Below are 22,536 nucleotides of genomic sequence, written 5' to 3' on the forward strand. Positions count from 1 at the left end.
GTTACTATATCAATTTCACTCTCAGCTGCTGCTGGCCAATCAGAAAACACAAAGCAGCCTGTTGCTCTGGCTTTCTCTGCTTAGTGTACCTTTTTAACCTTTTTAACCCTACACTTACTGTTGCTGTTACTGCAGAATTTGCAACCTGACTTTCAAGTGATGTCCGTCACAGTTCCCTACAAAGCAGTTTGTTTCTTGAAACCATGTAGTTATGATACCATGAAGTTTGCCCCAATGCTAAGAAAAAGCAATGACAGGCCTTCAATTTTTCTGTCCATGTCTAGGTATTTCTACTCAGAGCTGCCTATGTACCAAAACAGATACATCCTGATCCTATGCATATCTACTTATAAGTAAATCTGACTAAGTTCAGTGCAGATTACTTACAAGGCAGTGTTCCAAAGACTGTAGTGTCAGTTAGCTTCTCTTATTTCTGTGCTTGTTTTCACTTCTTTTTTTCTCCTTCTGGTTTTCTTCTACCCCAGTATGACTGAGTTTGCCCTCTGGCATTTCTTGCAGACCAGTATAGCCACACTGGCATGACAGCTTATGACTGTTTAAAATAAGTACAGTGCTCAGTTTCTAAAACGAAAATGTGCTAGAGTGAACTCATTTACTATGACATTAGATACCTGTTTTCTTTCCCCAACATTTGACTAGAGAAAACTGAATGTTTTGCAGTAAGGGAGACCAGGTCTCCTGCTATCCTAAATCTACAGCTGCTTGTCACCATGTAGTAGTGTGCTGGGTGGGGATAAGATGAGAGTAATGTTGCAGTGATGCTGTGACATCACTTCAAGCGCTCAAGTGGAAGCTACATCAAGATATCGTAACATCCTAGAATTTTGATGGAATTCTAGAATGTTGTGCCACAGTAACCACTTGAAGTGACACAATGATGCACTGGAAGTGATATCGCAAGATCAGGGCCCTGACGGAGCTCAAACAATTCCGCTTGGCCTGCAAAAGGGAGATGCTCCACCAGGCATTTGGTTGAGGTCGACCAGTACCACCGCTTCCAATCGGCCCCCCTCAGCCTCCCTCCTCTAACCAGCATTGCAGGCTCACCCAACCCACTGGGCCATCAGTAAGCGTTGTTATTGTTCTCTCCAGTGTTGTATTGTTCATAATGCCAATTGCCAGTGTTTGGCTAACCTTTTTGCGGGATTTAGTAGATGTGATAGTTGTGGGTTCAGTCACATGAGGGACACATCAAACGGGTTATATACTGTGTTTTCCAAGTTTCCCCTTTAATGCTTTTTAATTCTCACTACTTTCAGATCCTGTCTATCCAGCAGGGATCCTCTGTAAACTGCCAGGCTTCAAATTACACCAAACCCCCTAGTAGGATTCAGTGCTGAATTTTAGTCTGTTTGTGACTGCATTTATTGCTGTGTTGCAACAGGCTTTAGATTTAGGTACGAAATGGTGCTGTCACAAAACACATTTGAAGATGGAATACTGGCAGTCTATGACACTCATTCTGCATTATAGCTCTTTCTTGCAGGTGTTTCTTCCCATCATGACTATTTATATAATAGGGAACCTCTCATGTGCATTGCCCTGAACCTCTTTGGGGAATGGTCCAATATAAATGGGAAAAATGTCCAGTGTAAATAGAGATACTGTTGAAAGGCAGGCTATCCAGATCGGGCTCTGTGGCCTCTTCTGGGCTGTGTGCTGTTTTGTGGGCCGAGGATGTGTTGATACCTCCTTGAGGCCAAACTGGAACTCTATCTACTTGCTGTTTTCCTGCTATGAGCTACAAATTGCCCCAGCTCACTCAAGGCCTGAGTTTGAAAAGGGAGGGTATGTAGCACCCTGCGACTTTTTCCACACTAGAGATATTGTTTGGATCTGCATTTTTAAAGGGTTGCGTTTTTTGTCTGTTTCCACACTGACATTCACCTCTTTGGGCACTGACCCAAATTGCCCCATCACAATCCCCAGAAAACCAGTTCTCATTTTAAAGTCAGGGCTAATGGGGTCTAATTCGGGGCTCCCAAATATGGAAATGCATGCAATCGGGTTTTCTTGTGCCTGCCATTTTGAGTTGTTTGGGAATGCCCCCTTCCTCATTGCTGTCCCCCTTCTGCCCCCTCCATTCGGAAAAATCTGCCTTTTCTTGCTTGCCTAAAAAAAAGGTTTTTTAAAAAAAGGAGTCTTGTAGACTTATACATGACATTATATTTCAGTTAAAAAAAATGCATTCAGGACATTTTGGGGGAAGTGGGGAGGTGATCAATGGCACAGAATGGTGGGATTAAGGGGCACAACTGAAACAAAGTTACAAGCAAGCACCATTTGGCAAAAAAACACCTTTTTGGAAGAGGTGAACAAAGTAAAGCATGATGGGAGGCTGCTTCTGTCAGACTAAGTGCAGAAAGCATGTCACAAATTTCATCCTGGGAAATAAGGGGAGGGAAGTCCAAATATGGAAATGCTAGAATTGACTCGTAGCCCCCAAAGGAAATCCAAAGTGAGGCTAAAACAAGGTATGTCCCTTAATGCAGAAACAGTCTACTACTTCTCCTTCCCTCCTTACAGCAGAGATCCAGCGTGGAGTCGTGTTTAAGAGTGGCGGTCTTCACTTCTGCACATGTAGCCAGCTGGGTGACCTTGGACTAGTCATAGTTCTCTTAGGGATGTTCTCACAGAGCAGTTCTGTTAGAGCTTTCTTAGGGTTTCTATTGTGGGCAGAGGAAGGGAAAGGAGTTTGTGAGCTCCTTTGGAACTCTTGGGTAGTAAAAAGTGGAGCATAAAAAGTGGAGCTATTCTCTTCTTCTAACAACTTTTCTTCTCTGCCACCCTCACTGCAGCCCTTTAAATAGGGATATGCACTTTGTACAGGACCCAAGTGCATCCCAGGCACCTCATGGGAATTCTCTGTTCAGTGAGTAGTCACAAGATAAATCCAAAGCCCACATGACTCTGCCTGGCTTCAGCTGAATGCTGCTTGTCTGCTCATGCCAGTCATCACGTCACGCTTTCTGCTTGCTGTCTGTTAGCTAAAGTTGCCCACTTTGGGTTTGGAAATACCTGGAAACTTTGGAGGTGGAGCTGGGAATGGGTGGGATTTGGGGCAGTGAAGTATAATGCTGTGGGGTCAACCTTCCAAAGCAGCCATTTTCTCCAAGGGAACTGATATTTTTAGTCTGGAAATAAGCACTAATTCCAGGGGCTCCCCAAGTCCCACCTCAGGACTGGCATCCTTACTGCCAGCTGAGCAGGCCAGGAAGCCTCAGGGGTCCTTGTGGCGGCAGCTGCCACTGCCAAGGTTTCTCCCATTGTTGATATGCCACTGCAGCCAGCAGTGCTTCCTTTGTTGCTGGTGCTGCTCCATAAGAGTTTTCAGTTTTCTAGGCTTAAGTCACATTCCAAATAGTAACAAAGCACAATAGTGGCCACTGATGATAACATCTCAAAAGTAGTGTATAAGGCTGCCTCTCTCAACTTTTTTTATCATTGAGAAACTCCTGACACATTCTTCAGGCTTCAAGAAACCCCAGAAGTGGCACAATGGTGCAGAATATGGTTGGGAAGCACAGTGGTATACATGCCTGCCCAGGGCACCTCCCCTTACGACCACCTCCAGGCCAATCATTGGCCATTTTGGGAGGGGTGGGTTGGTTAACATACTGGTCATATCACCTGATAAATGTTTAACACATTTAAAATATATTAAAATTAATTAACTCCCCACCCATTGAGGAAAACCTTCCAGGATTATCAAGAAACACCGGGGTTTCATGAACCCCTGGTTGAGAAAGCCTCGTATAAGGCATGTACTTGTTTGAGGTCCTTTAAAAATGTGTTGACCCATTGTCTGGTTATAGCTATTCTACTCAATAAGTCTGTATAGGATACACCTATCTATATTATCAGATGTAACCGGCATGGCTTTCTTTCATCCTCATGCCCTGTAATTTCTCTGGAAATCATAATTAATGTTCCCGCACATGTCAGTCAGGCAGTGAAGCAGGGCCAGACGCAGACACAGCAGCGGGTTTTGCATTCATAGGAGACTTCCCATGTATGTCTAAAAAATGTTCAGTCTGCAATTTACTTGATAAATTAAAAATAAAGATTTCCTTGCACCAATAATGTTATAACAACTGAGTATGGTTAAGGCTTACCAGGAGTCAAAAATGTTTATGACGGAGGAAGGACAGTTAAAAGGAGAGAGAAAAAAAGAACGACTATGGATACGAAACTGGCTTGTCCAAACCCCAAAGTAAGAATTATGAAGAAGAGATTTGGATTAGAGGAAATGTCCCCTACCATTAACCCCATTCTGTTATTCCTTCTGAGCCCTCCACTTTTCTCTGGTTACAGTATGAGAACAGGAAACAAGACACTTAGCATGTGAAAACGGTTCAGACAGCACTCCTGAATCTACCCCTTCAGTGTGTGCCTCTGTTTACCACAGAGACAAGACTCTTTGATGATCAGTTCAATAACTTGCCAGTCTTTGTGGGTGTTCAAAAGGATTTTCACTGTATTCCTTGCAAACCATGCAGTACAGCATCACTGGTTCTTTGTGCATATGGGTTCTCAAACAGCCTGATCTCCCCATTCTTGCTGCATAACTACTCTGCTCAGTAGGCAATTATTTAAATAAACAATTAGAACATTCACAATTAATATAGGTAAAGGTATCCCCTGTGCAAGCACCGAGTCATGTCTGACCCTTAGGGTGATGCCCTCTAACATTTTCTTAGCAGACTAAATACAGGGTGGTTTGCCATTCCCTTCCCCAGTCATTACTGTTTACCCCATTTTACCGATCTTGGCAGGATGGAAGGCTGAGTCAACCCTGAGCCGGCTGCTGGGAACGAACTCCCAGCCTCATGGTCAGAGCTTCAGACAGCATGTTGGCTGCCTTACCACCCTGCACCACAAGAGGCTCTGATTAATATAGTCATTGATAAATGCTATGTATTCATAACATAAAATTGCTTCACCTAAGCAATTCTACTAAAGCCTATCAATCAGGTCATATCAGCTGTGCCTTTGCACATGTGAAATCTGGCTAAAACCAGATGCAAACCAGTTTGTTAGGCATTTGAAGCTTCTTGGCATAAACCAAACAGACTGAGCAGCTCTCATCTGATTGCTACCTTGGAAAACAGTGAGTTCAACCATCAGATATATTCACAGCAAAATTTGCAGGATTCTAATGTGCATGCAACTCTGTTGAACATTCTCACAAGGACACCATATGTGTTGTTTAGTCTGCTAATCTCCAGTGAGACCAGTAAAAATGTGCACCCTTCCCAAGATACTTGCACTTGCATTGACCAGAGTAGCCCCAAATCTTATGGCTTTCAGATATCATGAATGTAGAGAAATATATGATTTTGTATTCCAAAACCTCTTGGCTGTATAATTTCCGTGTGAAGGAAAACACATCTATTTACATATTAAAATGCATTGAAATACCTTTAATTATGGGAATACATTGAAATACCTTTAATTATATTTCAGAGTTCCTCACAACTTTCTGGATATTTAGGTTTGCATGAAAATCAAAGCTATTAAAATTTCCTTTCCAAAGGCAATTTCCAAAAGATACAATCAATAAATCCAGGAAGGATTTATGTCAATATTATCATCTATGTCAATATTATCATACATCACATACATTTCCTATGCATAAAAGTGCCCTCTTACTATAGGTTGGTTACGCTATCCTATCACATGCTAAATCCTCAATTTGTACCAGTAGATCCCAAATAAAGATGCCCCACTCAGAGTATGACCCAAACTCACCATTGGGCATGTATATTACACTATTTTGATAAAAACATCAATGGAGTTCCTAGTTCTGCATCTTAATAGGCCAATAGCAAACCTTCTCCATAGATAAAGAATAAAAATGATATCATAAGTTTTCTATTTTTGTAGGGGTTGTTCCTACAAATATTTTTCCATTAGCATAAGTACAAAAGCACCTCTTTAAGACTGGCAGTATATACCTTCTCTCCTATTCTTTTTCCCTACCTGAGATTCCTTTTCATTCACATCTTGGTTTTGCACTCCTTATCTGGGGGCTATTATGCATGTTCCGGTTTTCACTGCAGTCAGTTTGCCAACTTGTCCTTAAAAATGTTTTTAAAACATTCTTGTTTATGCATGAGCTCTTACACTGCTGTGTTGTTGTTTTTTATGCATTTGAGATTATGCATTTGAAACAGGGTAAACTTCCTCCATTGTGATGTAATGGCACTTGACCACCATTCTGACACATGCTGCTGGCAGGACCTTATAGGACTTGTAGAGACATGAAGAATTCAATAGGGTTGAACACACAGGTTTTTGAATGGCCAAACTACCAGCTTTCCCCCTCTGATGTATACTGTTCCTTATAGAGAGTGGGAAATATGGACAATGGCAGACCACAGGTTATTGTGCAAACTTAAAGCCCCCACCACACCATCCTCTTCCCTGTGAATTTTTTAACAAATCACTTACGAGCCCAAAATGGGAGCCTCCATCCATAGCCTGAAGCAGCTCTGCTACCTCATTCTCCTGCAAGACAGAACTGACATTTCAGACCATGCAAGACAGCACAGGAAAGACCCTTCCACTTCACCAGCCTGATAAACTGTCAAACAATGCTCCCCCCCCCTCCGCCATGGTCACTGATCAGAGGTAGACTGCCACTGCAAATAATTACTTGTGTGCTACAGTTCTACAAAGAAGTTACAGTTTTATAGTCTCAGGGAAGGCTGCAGCTGGAAATGACATGCATACGAGAAGTAATTCACATTTACATGGCAATACAGTTGGTGCAGTTGCCAAGGAGATCCAGAACCAAATTGCATGTTCATGTGATTGTTAACACTGAGGAGGTGGAGTATCAGCAGCAGACGCTTCGAGCTCCCATTGTTGGATGAGGGACTGCGAGCAGAAAAGGGGCTGACAAAGCTTTTTCTGACACATGTGGGAATGCACTGGGTGGCCTTTGGAAGTGCATACTTTAGAAGGTGGGGTCCAAATCAGATGCCTTTAAATTAGAAAGACTAATTGGAGCAGCACCTAACAGGTTTTTCTTTGCCACCCAGCAATCTTTTTTTTTTAATCTACATGAGTGAATTCATCACAATAATTTGACCACTGAGGAAGACCCCTTGGGGTTGAAACACATTTCGTCCATTCTATGTTGGTCTATTCCATGTGCGGTTAGAAATGTGATATTTTTAAATCATGATGACTAGGTTTTTAATATGCTGAATTAGTGCATTTTATATAATGCATATTTGAAAAAAAAATAAATTATTTTTATGGCTCAACCTTTTGGTTCCTAACAGAAATAAAAATGACAACATCTTTGGGGCAGACTTGTGAGGTTTCCTGCCATGCATAATACACCCAGAACTGGTCAGATCCCCAAGTCTCCTTTCTTTGTGCTTTTTTCTGTTCCCATTTATCTCACCTTTTGGCCCAAAGTCTGGTAGTCCCTGAATTCTTTCTTGGGCTTGGTTTGCTCTGGATTAGCCAAGTAGGAGGAACACAATCTGGAGTAAAAAATGACTTTAATTGGGCATCCAGTTTAAAATAACACAACTACACATTAGGCTTGTAATTGATTTTTGTCTTTCATGATATAATGATTTCCCTTTCACTTATTTTCATGCTGTCTCATTTTCTGGTCTGTATCTTGGTTAGGGTAATACAATTAACGGTAGTTAAATGCTTGTCTCTCTTAGTCTGTAAATGGGATTCATTGTGACAAATTGGGAATCACATATCTAAACAACTAAAATATTCTTTTTCCCTCTGGGCTTGTGGCTGGGCTGTATACATGTAGGGGACACTCTTGTGCGACATGCCTAACACAGGGACTGATTTGGGAAACACATATTCTGTGGCAACATCCAGAATCAGTATCTGGCATATTCCACCTTAACGGTATAGGTAACAGCTTTGAATCTTGGTCAAAAGATACAACTATAGCCATGAATAATAGCCCAATGCATCAAGAGAGGCCAAGTTTCCTGCCATAATTCCCAGCCTGAGCTCATCATTACCTACTATAGATTGACGGGGGGGGGGGACACACTTGCTAGTATATGAGGTCACTTCCAGGGAAGAACCAGTCCTGATATTATTGCATCAGTTAGCCCACAGAGTTTTGGGTGAATCCTAGAGCATCACCATGACCCAATGAAGTCACTTCAAGTTTCATACTGAAATTGATGTCAACATTAGTGCAATGCCAAATAACTTGTTCCAGGCCCCCAAATTCTCTCACTGAAATTCGAACTATGGCTACCAAATTTGCATGCATCCTACATGTCAATAGGTGCCAGATGAATATTGTAGTGCACATTTATATCAGTTGTGCATGAAGCTCTTCTTTGCAAGATGAGAGTAATAGTCAACTAATCAAAGTTCTGTCCATTGCAAATTACAACATTATCCTTGAATTTTACCTTTGGAGGCAGTAAATATGAAGGTAGGATGCAACAATCCATTCCCTTCCCTATCCCTCCCCCCCCCCCCGATCAATGTAATCTTCATGCAAAGTGAATATAAACAGACTTCTAAAGCTATGAAAGAGGAAAGTGATTCTGTTTTGGAGATTTATACATGATGCAGAATGTAGAAAGAATAGAAAAAAGGAGTCTTATCTTTAAGTTTTCTTGAAGCCTTTTTCCCCATGGAGGAGTTCAAAGGGTAATATAAGAAACTGTATTATATCAATTGGTCAGCAGATAAGGTGACATTTTTTATTTTTATCAGCAAACCCTTACCGCTCGTGAAAGGTTATATCTTTCAATAGAGTGCCAAAACCGCACTATTGTTTAGGTTACCAAGATGTGTGTATATTCCCCATCTGTATGGCCCCTGAGGGCACCCTTCAAAATGAGACATGTTGTTTAAGGAGTTTATCCATGTATTTAAAAAATTAAATAAAATAAATTCAGAACAAATATTGCATTAATATTTTACACATATATTGCTTTAATATTGCATTAGTAACAAATTACACTCCAAGCCTGGAATTCCATGTTTGGAATATTAACTGAGGATCTTTCTATAACTGCTTTATGAGGGTTGGTAAGATCTTAATGAACACTGACAGAATTATGAAGGGTGTCGAGACAACATGCAGTGTGACTCCCTGAGACCAGAAAGTCATGGATAGCAGAGAAGAAAACTATCACTGAATGCTGTAAGAGAGACAATGGTTTTAGAAACAAAGCAGACTTGGAACTAGTTAATAAATTACATTGGCAACTTGATTTTACTTGTATGTGTTCTTTATCTGCATGCGTAAAGTATCTTATGGGTAAAACATTTATGGATCTCACATGGAGATGATCCCATGATCCCTGATATGGGGAATTAAAATGATGCAATTTGATTTGACAGATCTGAGAGCAGCTTTGCTCATATATAACATCACTCATGCAAATGGATGACTCTTGAAAGTGAAACTGCCATTCTTAGACTATTTTCCTGGGAGTAAGCCCTATTGAATAGACTCAAGTAGGTTTCTGAGTAGACCAGTTTAGGATTGTTCTCTTAACATGTGAAAGAATCTATGAAAATCAAATGAAGTTTCCTAGCCCTTGTCTCCCAGTAAGACAGAAAATCTTTTAACTGGTATCTCAATTATCATACAAATCCTGAAGGAACTTGTATTATCTGATATTGATTTGGTGGTGGGGATTCATGAGAGTTGCTATTCACTTGCCTCCCCCAAGTTGTAGGAGCTATGATTGGCGTCATATTTGGAGGCCTTCCAGTGCAAGCTGAAGATGTTGTCAGTAAAAAAGATCCTTCCATTTAGTTGTTTGCCTGAAGGCTCCCATTTTTCTCATCATGTTGACCACAACTGCTATTCACTCTTCTTATTCCCCACTTTTCCTTCCCCATCCTACTGTGTCTGACAATAGGATTGCAGGATAGGATTTTAAAGTAAATTTGTGAGATCCCTCAAATTGATAGGCTTGTCCCGGGAACTGCAAGCTGCCAACTTCAAGGCTCATTAGATTGTGGGCCAGATAGGAATATGGAAGTTATCTTGTTGCCCTATACCAAAGGCTCCCGAGACTTTCTTATTTGCAATTGCAGATGAGTCTAGAGAAAGTAATATGCATTAAGTTCTATTGATTACAACATTTTCTGGGTTACACCCATAATGAGTAATTAAAATAAACTGTAAGAGATGCCTACGTAGCATTTCTCACTCCTAGAATGAGAAAAAGAGAAAAAAAATATTTCCAGTTTTGGCATGCTTTGTTTAATAGTTACTTAAAACACACACACAATTGTTTTGTATTTCTAGTTTTACATGGAAGTGGAACTATTAAAATCTAAATCATAAAACATATGGTGATCATAAACAAAATGCATGGCCTTTCAGTTATATTAAAAAGCCTATCTGGCACTTTAATGCATTTTTGAACATATTTTAAGTGAATGAAAAGAGAGGGGGGAAACCCTACCATATAAGATTAAAAATGTGCAAATTATTACTCTTACCGAATGGTATGCGTTTTGAATTGCCAGTTGGGTGGAAACATACAAATGGTCTAGACATTATTTTATCCCCAAACATAAGTATGGATGCTATAATAGTTTTATGATCAAAAGTAAATCCAAAGGGAATGTTTTAAGTGTATAGGCCACAGCCTATTTGAATCCATTAGGAATGCATTAATGATCAAAGAAGCACAGATGCTCCTGAATAAAGCACTTATATTGCCCTTCAGTTGCCACAATTCTTCTTTCCTTACTTTAATAGAAGCACACCATCGAAGGAAGCTTCTGACACACACACAACAATGATAATTTCACTCTACTTTCAGCCCTAAATTACATCCCTGTGAGAGCGGTGTTAGTCATGTCATGCCATTTTCCTAAGACAAGAGCCAGACAGACGTACACTGCCCACAAAGAGTTACATTTCAAATGTCCTTCTCTGGCCCCCGCTTCATTGACAGGATCTGTGACAAGAAAGCTGAACAGTTTTGTTGTCCTCAGGTTGATAGGCTTATATTAGTAGCAGTCCCACCTTTTGTTGGCTCTACCATAGACAAGGTTGGGGGAGGACGCCATTATTCTCTGGTACTCTTCAGATCATATTACTCAGGTAATCTTCATGTCTTTCTTCTCCTGTGCTGCTGGGTTGGTTCCAGGAAAAGTAAGAGGTGCTGAATTACTATTTTTGTTATTGTACAGACCTGTAACTCAACTCCAGCCTTCCTTCATTATCTCCTCAAGACTTCAGGGCTAATTGACAGCAAGTCTTTATATCTTGATTTGTTCTCATTAGAAGTCCTTGTGCCCTTGAATAAACAGGTAAGGTAATAACTTTAATTATTTCTGTAATTAGATGTATCTAAAGCACCTGGGCTTTGGCACAGAAAAAAAATTGAAAATGGAACTTTTTTGTGCTGGTATGAGAGGGTTTTTTTTCCACCTGACCAAATAGCAACCACATAAGGTTGGGGGGGAAATCACATCCAAGTATTTATGGCAGTTTATATTTGAAAAGGGAACAAAAAGACTTTGAGTGTTATCTAGTAAAAGCGAATTATAGCTAAATCCCATTTAAAGAAATAGTACAGTATTTTAGGACACAAATCAATGCACGTTTATGTGTCAATTAGTCCTAGTGAACATAGGCTCAAGCTATCTCACATACCTACAGAGCAATCTTCAGTAGTGCAATCCTAAGCACAGTTGCACCCTTCTAGGCCCATCGTAAACTCTGTTTAGAATGAAATCATACTGATTTCAATGTAGCACTCACTAAGCACTACTGTGTTATTCCATCTTTTGTTTTCAAAACAAGGACTGTGATGCATTTTATAGTAATATAAGCAGAAGGGATCATTTTGAAGAAAAGGGTCATTTTGAAGAAGCCTATCTTTTGTATCAAACAGCCAATGAAGCAATACAAAAATTGGAATGAACTAGCTGCTATTGAACCATGAATAAAGTGAGTTTGTGGGGGAGGTTTTTGCCCAGTCCCCTTCCTACCACAACCCCTTGTGTTTGACCCCAAATCCACAGCTGAGTACTAGAAACCTTGAGAATTGTATGATATGATATTGAGAGGGAGGGAAACTGGCAACATGAACTGTTTCCACACTAGTGATATTGTTTAGATTTGCATTTTTAAAGGGTTAACTTTTTTGTTTGTTTCTGCACTGAAAGCAGCTTCTCCAAGAGCGGACTCAAATGGCCCCTCACTTGCACCACAGCAAAGGAATCCCCAGAAAACCCAATTTCATCTTTTCAACTGGTGTCTAATGGGGTATAATTTGGGGCTGTTCAATGAGGAAATGTGTGCATTTGGGTTTTCACTGCGCCCACCATTTTGAGTTGTTTGGGCACACCCCTTTGCTCATTGCCATCCTCCCTCCACACTCAATTCCTCCCCCTCCCTCCTTCCATTCTGAAAAATCTGCCTTGAAAAAATAATAAAGGGTTGTCACGTTACAATGCTGTTTCTAAATTTTAAAAAAGCAGTCTTGCACAGCAGTGTTGTGTTATAATCCAAAAGGATTTTTCTAAAAAGGAAAATTACATTCAGGAGATTTTGGAGGAAAGGGGGAGGCAATCAAGAGTGGGATTAATTTTAATCCCAATGGTGAGATTAAGAGGTGCAATGAAAAAAAGGTGCAAGCCGACACTATTTTGCAAAAAAACCCATATTTTTTGAAAAGGGAAAGGGAGCAAAGCATGATGGGAGGCTGACTCTGTTGGACTAAGTTCAGGAAGCATATTGTGAATTTCAAACTGGGAAATGAGGGGAGGAAAGCCCAAATGCATAAAGGCTAGAGTCAACTCACAGCATCCAAAGGAAATCCAAAGCCAGGCAAAACAAGGTACATCTAATGCAAAAATCAATATGATAATACAGCAAAATGACTTCATAAGAGGCACATTTTATTTAGACCTATTGTTTTCTTTAAATATTAAGCACATACTAGAAAATTGTTTACACTGTTTCAGTTCTTTGTCTTTCCACTTTTAATTAATTAATTAATTAGTTTTCTTGCTCGCCACTCTCAGAAACAATTTGCGGTGGGTTCAAATAGAATAACATTCCAATACATAAAAACATAAAAGCCCTTGAGTACTAGGAATCACCAACAAGTTAGTACCCACTAACACAACACAAGGCCCAGATATATGAGGCCCAGACTGCTAAGGGTCTTAAAGGTCGAAACCAGAACCTTGAACTTGATCCGGGCTGCAACTGGTAAACAGTGCAGCTGCCTCAGCACTGGCTGAATATGGGCCCTTCAATGTGTTCCAGTGAGGACCCTGCCAGGCATGCTACTCTCATGATCTCCACCTCCATGTTAAGGGAGGCATCCAAGATCATGTCCAGATTCCTAGCACAGGGTGCAATGTTAAGTTGCACCCTGGCCAGGTTGGGTAAATGCACTTCCTGATTTGCCCCCTTCCTTCCCAGCCATAGGACCTCTGTCTTAGAGGGGTCTTTTTCAGACTGTGGTCCATTTTGTTATCAACTGAGAGTAGAGCTGTGCTAGATGTGCTAGCCACTGTGCCCTCAAATGTCAAGTCAAAGGTCTCTGAGATACAGCACAAGTGGAAGAGGAGGTTAGAATCCATGACATTGTTTACTGAGACTGATTAAGCCTACCACTTTACATATAACAGGCAGGAAATTATACCAGTACCAAATTTAATGGGATTTAATGGGGTTTATTGTATTATTGAATTTTATGTAACCTGCTGAGCGCTAGTTTCTAGGAGCGATGGGCTAGAAATTGAAAGAATGAATGGAATGAATGAATGATGGGTCTGCTTCAACTTTTTCTTAGCTCTAGTATTTTTAACACAGAAAGGCAGAAATGTGTGAATTAGAATGGTCCCTCCCTGGACAGCACCATAGTGGAAAAATTCCCACCTGCTTAATTCCTGACACTCAAACAGCTGTTTAGAATGAAGGAAAGTGAGAGCAGCTATAGCATGCTCAGAGGATGGACATGTCCATGTGCTTGCTGTGTGTGTTAATCATATACAGATCACATTCTGAGATTCATTCTGACATGTAAGTGTGCAAATGAGGCCAAGAATTAAAAGTGACATGTTTATGTTGTGTTCAAAGTACCTTATTTATTTATTTATTTATTTATTTATTTATTTATTTATTTATTTATTTATTTATTTCAGAAACCATAGAGTCACCTAAGCCATAGCTGTAAAATATCCAGTAATATTATGGTGTAAAGCTTCCCCGAGTATATGGAACAAAAAATTTAGCTACAAATTCATATCATTTCATTTTTCTCCCTTATTAAGTCCAAAATTTAGAGTTAGCTGAAGTTTCAATGCTGTTGTAGTTCTTTACAACCACTTCCAGGTCCTTAGTCTTAAAATCCAGATCAAACGTAACACAGGCTGCCTAAAGCCAGTGAAGTCAATGGTAATTAGGAGCCTGACAGTGTTCAGCATTGTACCACTGTGATCACAGCAATTGCTGCAGTACGCATACACAACTACTTTTGACTTTATGAGTGTCTAAGGAGTAAAGAGAGCTTCTTGTGGCGCAGAGTGAAAGCTCTGCCCATGAGGCTGGGAGTTCAATCCCAGCAGCCGGCTCAAAGTTGACTTCCATCCTTCCAAGGTCAGTAAAATGAGTACCCAACTTGCTGGGGGGTAAACGGTAATGACTGGGGAAGGCACTGGCAAACCACCCCGTATTGAGTCTGCCATGAAAACGCTAGAGGGTGTTACCCCAAGGGTCAGGAATGACCCCATGCTTACACAGGGGATACATTTACCTTTTTAAGGAGTAAAGATGAGTGTGCATCTGAAACTTGTTTAAAAAAAAAAAGAAATGGCGATATTTATTTATTACATTTTTGTACCACCCTCCCTGTGACTCAGGGCGGTTTACAGTCAATTCATAGAACAATACAGAGAATGCATTATAATTATGAACTTGTAACATTTCTAACATTTCAGCATAACTTTAAGTGTAGAACCATTAAATGCATAACTGTGGTATGATATTTCTAAGAGTGTTCTGTTGGGTGAGGAGTCGACCTGTGTTGTGTTCTGATTGGGCGCAGTTTGGTGGTGACAGGATGGGCTTCTGGGGACTCTAGTTGGCGGCGTTGTTTTTCATTAGCCTTGACCAAAAGCCTTGTGGAAGAGCTCCATTTTGTAAGCCCTGCAGAATGGTTTTTAGCTCTGGCAGGGCTCTGATCCTCTCTGGGAGCTCATTCTACCAAGAGGGGGCCAGGACGGAGAAAGCCAGGGATCACCAGTTTGATGGTGTTTGCAGAGCATAGTACCCTCTGGGGGGCATAGGGAGCAAGGCAGTGTCTCAGGTACTCAGGGCCCAACCATGTGTGGCCTTAAAGGTAATTACCAGAACCTCAAGTCTGATTTGGAATTCAGGCTGGATGCAGCCCGGATGTGTGTCCTTCAAAGCATTCCTGTGAATACCTTGGATAAGGGCAGGCCCATGTAGAGTGACTTGCAGAAATCCACTCTAGAGGTGACTGTCATATGGCCAGGTGTTTTGGGGCCAGCTAGGGTGCTACTAGCTTAGCTTGTTGCAAATGGAAGAATTCCAGCTATTCCATTTTTTCATAGCATGTGCTAATCTTGTGACCTTTTTAACCATGGAGAGGAAGGCATCAAAGGTCATACCCAGGCCCCAGGAATATGTCTGCATGTGGCCTTAGGGAAGCTAGACCTTTTTGGAGAAGGGTGGCCTAGAAATCTGGAATGAATGAATGAATGAATGAATGAATGAATGAGGTTCTTTAATATGCAAAATTGTAGAGATGAGTTCAGTGCTGACTATAGGAAAAACCAGCCACACTTTGCCATTTGACATGACTTATATTTCTTGGATTGTTAAAACCATCCTATTCCTGATTGAAACTGGGAGAGGCCATTTTTTCTTAGCATGTTTTTTAAAAGACTTAACTTTGGACTTGGCAGTTCTGAGCTCCCTAAAATGCATGTGTGCTCATTAATTAAATGCGATTTAAAATAAAGCTCTTTGAGTGTGATGGCCTATTTTGTAGTGTATGGGTGACTCTCCATGACATTCCATCTCAGCATGACTCCTGCATTTATTGAGAGGAATGACTTCTAATAGCCTGTGTGTTTTTAGCTGCAAGTAGAATACAGGCTAATTGCCACTAACCACCACCTCAGTTTAGTAAAACTTGAAGCCTCCTGACCAGTCAGACAAATCCATTAGGATTTTATTGGGTCCTAAAAAGAGTTATGTGATTCCCTAGGATCCAATCCTTGTCAATCAGGCATGGTAAATTGGATTCTTGAATAGGGAAATCCCTAAGGGAGAGTAGATGTTATCTAGATCAGATGCAGTGATTTTTTTCCCGACTCTGTGCTCACTAGGTTCTGTTCTCTCTTTAGTGAACCAATAAAACCATAATAAGTATTGATTAACCCATTACTGAGCATTATCCACTGGCTTTTTCCTGACTGTATTTAAACACAACACACTGCCTTTCATGCTGCCATTGCGCAGCTGTTCGCTTTGACTTTGGCAGATTTGCCTGGTTTGTGACAGGTTTCAGCTTTCAGAATGTCTCCAGTCATTCACTGTACATTTCAGATGTGCTGTTATAAAGCTTGGACACTGGGCCACACCACAGGCATCAATTTAAAAAACAAAAGGAAGGAAATAGTGTGTGGAGAGAAACCCTTCAATTCCTTCTGCTAATGCCCTATATATACATAGGATATACATATATATATATACCTGATGTTAGATCCTTAATCTGTGGTGAGAATTTAAGTATTCCTGGTCCTTTTACTTTTGATGGGTATGCACATTTTGACTGTTGTGCTGTGTTGATTACATTATTCAGCCAAAGCTGGCACATGTCAGAGGACTCATGTGGCGTCCCAGAGACAGTGAGGCTGTACACTGCCTGAGACTAAGAAGGTTTGTAGTAGTAGTTGGGGAGGGGGGTCAGTTCCCCTGTAAACAGATGGACTGTTCACATGCAAAAGTCTCTATCGTGTGTCACTGCCAATCTAGCATGATTGTAGAGCTCTCTGCTAATCATTAGCTTGTTGGTGACTCTCTGAATGTCATTCTGAGTGCTGTTCAATACTTGGGAATACAGAGATCACCTCAATAAATTAAGTTTGATTATAGGGAACAAGGTCATGAGTGGAATGGTCACAGGTCAAGCCTGAGACATCAATGGAAGGTTTTTGTTTTTGTTTTTAGGAGAGTGGAGTTTTAGGAACTAGTTTATTATTATTTTTTAATCTCTTGCTGAATTCTGACAACAATTGCAGGAAGAAAGGAGAATGTGCTTTAAGGATAGCATTGGTATCTTTCTATTTTAGGTGTTTTCAAGATGCTGACCATTCTGTGTTCATTGTGGAATAGCCATTTGATTGAGTGATCCACCCCAATACATTATCAAAATATATTATATTCACGTCATTAGATGTAAAGGAAGTATAAGCTGAAAACTGGGACAAGTATTAATTTAGGACTGTGAAGAAACTGACACTCCATCTTATGACCCTGAGGCTGTATTATTCAAGATACCCCATGATGGAAGGAAGTCTGTCTCCATAGCAATTACCTAAATCTTTTATCAGTCATTTCTGGAAAGAAAATTAGAGCAATTGTGTCAGGATGGTCATATGGGCAGAAATTGCACACTCATTCAAACCACTTATGTCTCTGACTTTGTCCCAGCTTGATGGCTGCTTTTGTTTACTCCTATGCTTTTGAAAGCTTGATTGAACATGAGCAGATGTGCCATACTGTAACTACAAAAGGTTGGCCTTTGTTTTCCATCTATTTCTTTTATTCTTTTTCTAGGATTGTCACTAAATTACACTGTGTTTCTGTTTATTAAGCAAATTACTCTTCGAAGGCTAAAGGCAGGGGAAGAGGAAAGGGGTTAGGAAGGAGGGGACAGAGAGAGAGAAAAAGAGAGAGAGAGAGAGAGAGAGAGAGAGAGAGAGAGAGAGAGATCGAACAGCTCTACTTAAAATTAGTAACTGCAAATTCCTCCTTGTCATGGACTTAATTATTAGAGAACCAGATAATATTTAATAGTATAGGTTAATATGCTCGGACACTTCATTGGGGGAAAAAAACTACAGTTCAGAACTGCTTCCTATTTCATCACATCATCTCACACTTGTAGAATTTTATTGACTAGATAATTGGCATCACTACAGTATGAGCTGCTTTGGGGGACGGTGGCCTAGTGAGCTTTTACAATTGCCCATTAACTTCAGAAGTATTAAATCTAATTAAAAAGGGAAGTTGGCACTTTACTACGAGGAGTGCTTATTTTTTTTTTTAAAGCTGAACATTTGGATTTTTTTTTGAAGCACAGCTGGATTTGGAAATCAGAATATGGTGCTTAACTGTTGGTCAATATTAGGTGTGGCCTGCACTGAGTGCTATGAACAACAGTATAAGCTTTCCCTTCAAGTTCCTTGTTTGAGAAAATTTACAATTAATAGCTTTCTTACAACAGGAGAGATATCCCCTTCTTCAAAGCTCAGCTAGGGACCTGCCAGACTAATCTATTCCCAGTTTGCTGGCCATGGTCCTTTACTCTATCTGTCTTAGCATATTGATTTCTGAGCTGTCTTATTGGTTCCTAACATAATTATAGCAGGAGTGGGTCTCTTAGTACAGCTAATACATTTACACCATGGCATCTAGGGAAGCTTATTATAACAGCATCCGGTAGCAGTGCTATAGTTAAGGGTCAGTTGCCATTTCCATTAGAAACCCCATTTTTCAGAGGTTTGTGCCTTAGCTATTTTAATTTATATCAAACTAAAACCTGGCAGAGTCATTGTCTGCCTGGATTAAATATAACATTTTTTATTATTAAAACTTATTTAAATCACTCCTTTAAGAATGCAAAAATGCACATTTGTTGAAGGTCTCTTTTTCTTTTGAACATCCCACAGCTTTTTTTCCTTTATAGGTAGGCTTTCTTTTTTTTTTTTGTAATAGTGTTCTTTTAAAAAAAACAACCCTGTCTATTCAGGAAAAGGCTGAATTTCTAAAACCACGTTCCAGTTTTGACTGCCTCACAAATTGTTTGTGCTTAACCAGGAACAATAATTTAAAACCAATTCACACTAAACAATAAAAACAGTAGATCTTTAATAAAAGAACCTCTCATTTGCAATTTGTTTGCAATCCCTATGAGGATTGAGCAGAGTTTGGAATACGGAGGCCAGAATCTCATGATTTTATTGCCTGGTGGAACAGCCTAAGATGGTGGCAGTTTCTGCCTTTGGAACTGGAACTAATTGATTTAAGTCCTTGCTAGATGGGGCTGCCATATTTCCAGGTAGAGTTTTTAAAAAAAAATGTTTGTAGAATCAGAATCACAGGAGAATAAAATTAGTTTTAAATTTAGTAAGTTTTGTTGTTTATAATTAATATTTTTCTTGAAAAATAATTGCTTCTTTGTGTTGCTGTTCAATCTCCTTCTATCATCCCCTGCTCACTGCCAAACTGTCTAAAGAGAAAACTGCTTTAAGCTCACTAGCTCGATAGTTGAGCCAGGTAAGCCTTTAGTGGAGTTCGGACCATGTTATCATGAAGGGACACTGCCACTGCTAATGACTTGCTTCACAATACATTTCTTATTTCGCAAGGAAGGGTCTCATTCTTTAAGCTGAAGTTATGTCACAATGTTAAAATTCTTTCCCCCAAACAGTGCTTGGATTACATGAACCATTGTTCTAGGTATGACCTTGCATTTAGTGACCCACAGGCCCACTTTGGATACAGCCCTAAATTTAATGAAACATCATTTTGTCCAGATAACAATGTAAATTCTCATAGGGTTTATTAGCTGGGCTAATAGTCAATGCTCCATCTGATTTTCAAATTTAAATTCAAATTTAAAATTGGGCTTAGAAAATCTTCAAGAATGGAAACAAGCAGGTGTTTCTTAGAGAGAGAGAGAGAGAGAGAGAGAGAGAGAGAGTATGGGGGGAGAGACATGATGGCTGAAATCTTTTGCTTCCCAAAGACTTATTTTTCAATGCCCCAGTGGATTAATTCTCCTGGATGTCTTGGCATCTTTTGGTACCATCAGTCATGGTATCCTTCCGGACAACCTTTCAGGATTGGGAGGCACTGTTCTGTGGTGGTTTCAGTTCTACCTTGAAGGAAGGTTTCATAGTATGGTGCTGTGAGACTGTTTTTCCACTCCTTGGATTATTTGTTATAATATAATCGCAAACAAATGGAAGTTTGACCAGGAAATGGGCTATATCACATTTTGCCTTATATCACTTGCCTTAAGGAAGCAGGTTCATTGTATGGGTATGCTGCTGGACCTGGCCTCCAGTTGAATAAACATGTGGCAGTGGTGGTACTTTCTATTATCTTTGACCAATGAGACAGCTGGGATCCTTCCTGAGGAGGAAAAATCTTGTCACTCGGTCCGTGACCTAGTAACATCTATATTAGATTACTGCAATGTACTCTACAAAGGGCAGCCCTTGAAGGCTGTCTGGATGCTACACTTGGTTCAGAAGGCTGTAATCAGAATGTTGATAGGTATGAATTATAGGCACCATCACAATCTTTTTCCAGCTACACTGGTTCCCAATGTGTTTCTGAGCTCAAGGTGCTGGTATTAACCTTTATAACCCTATATGGCTTGAGGCCAGCCTATCTTTAGGACTGCCTATATGAGCCTACCTTTACACTCCAGTCATCTTTAGAGGCTTTGCTTCAGATGCCCCTGCCATTTAAGGCTAGATAGCTGAATGATCCAATTAATTTTCTTCTCAGTTCTCTGGAACTCCCTTCCCAGAGAGATTAATCTATTTTCCCGTATTGTTGTCCTTTGCCTGCAGGTGAAGAGTTTTTAAATTTCTTTGGCATATGCCCAGTGACTATGATTGGTCCATCTCCCTGGTTTTGGTGTGATGTGTGTTTGTTTATATGTTTTCACTAAATTAGCATATATATATATTATTTTAAATGCTGTTTAAATGATTTGATATTCAATGATTTACGAACCCTGTTTGTGTAGAGAGATGGCTTCAAAATCCATTAAATAAAGAAATTTAAAAAAATGAATCCCTGGAACAACAAGTCTTTGTGGGCGAGTGGCGACACTGTTGAATGTCTGAGTATTAGGAAGGATATTGATCTGTGTAAGCAAGAGCTTTGAATAATGGCATTAAGTTCATCCTGAAACATGGGTAAGTCTAAAGAGCCTTAGGAGCTCAGGCCAACACTGAAATCATATATGTACACACACACACACACACACACACACCTATCTCTTTTACATTAGAGGCAAGATGGAGATGCACATCTTTCAGAGGTCTTTTGCGAATGTACATTATATTCGTGAAATCATCCATGTGTTACTAAAAATACTTTGTATGCCATGTCAAAACAAGGAAGAATTGCAACTATTTATTTCAGTGTTCCTAATTCTTGTCAGAATGTGACCTGGAACTGTGACACAGAATTTTTCAAAGTCAGCCTGGGAGAAGGGGTGTACATTTATCAATGTTTTTACCTTAGTCACCTATGCAGCAGCACTTGTGAAGGTCTGTTTTTATTTAATTCTCGAGATTTTGTTGTTAATAGAAAAACTGTCCCATAAATTAGGGAAGTGCTCAATTATGGGCTTGACAAAGATTGATTTCAGTCCTGCTATTGGTCACCACTGGCAAGTGAGGGTCAGCTCAAACCGCTCCTGTGAATGGTAGAAGCAGCTTAAAGGTAATAGGAATAAGCATTTTGCAAGCTGGAAGAAAAACGTCTACATAGTAAGACTGTATTGTTTTAATATTTCTAACATGTAACATCCTCAACATTTTGCTCCTGAAAATGGCTTTCCATACAGAAGCAAGTTGAGCCTACAGTTTGGCCTTAGGCATGAACAGGTGAGTATAAAATGAATTGGAGTCCTATCACAGGTGACATTGTTTCATTCTAAAACTTGGTGGTTGCTGTGAAGGGGTGGGTAGTGATAGTGCTACTGATTCCGCAGTTTTTGGAAACATCTCATGCAACACATACATATCATCAATATATCTCATTCTCAACATGGCCCAATCTACGGATATTTAAATCCAGAGATTGGAGTGTTGACTAGACAAGACAAATCTTTTTGTACACATGAGGAAAAGTTCCAGGTTGGAAGAAAATGTGGAATCTAAAAAAGCAACAGCATTGGAGAGTCAACACATCCAAAATAATGTAATCAGTACCTGTAGCTTTAAGAAACAATGCCTTCTCAGTGACAACTTCCCATGGTATGGTTTGCTAGGTGACCACAACAGTATTCCCAGCATGTATATAGAAGCCTTGTTTCTTATCAATAAAAGGAAAAGGGAGAAGCAAGACCTTATCAGGGCTGCTTTGGTCTTTGAGGCAGAACACCAAGGCTAGGCTTGGCAGCAACCATCTGGAACTTGGTAGCATATAACTTACATGATTCACCCAGGACTGGCTGCTTGCAGGAACAACTTCATGATACCGTGTGTGGTATCAGTGTACTGGACTAGTAT

The 22,536-nt window shown here is 40.1% G+C and overlaps 1 long non-coding RNA gene across 1 annotated transcript in view; it reads left to right on the forward strand.

Moving 5' to 3' along the window:
* Positions 1-957: 957 nt before the first annotated feature.
* LOC143844397 (uncharacterized) overlaps positions 958-22,536 on the forward strand; it is a 34,912-nt gene continuing 13,333 nt past the window's right edge. Inside the window, exons 1-2 of the long non-coding RNA XR_013233967.1 lie at positions 958-1,087; positions 11,197-11,316. This is a non-coding gene — a long non-coding RNA (uncharacterized LOC143844397). The remainder of the gene's footprint in view (positions 1,088-11,196; positions 11,317-22,536) is intronic.

The sequence above is a fragment of the Paroedura picta genome, chromosome 9, assembly GCF_049243985.1.
Source record: "Paroedura picta isolate Pp20150507F chromosome 9, Ppicta_v3.0, whole genome shotgun sequence".
NCBI lineage: Eukaryota > Metazoa > Chordata > Lepidosauria > Squamata > Gekkonidae > Paroedura > Paroedura picta.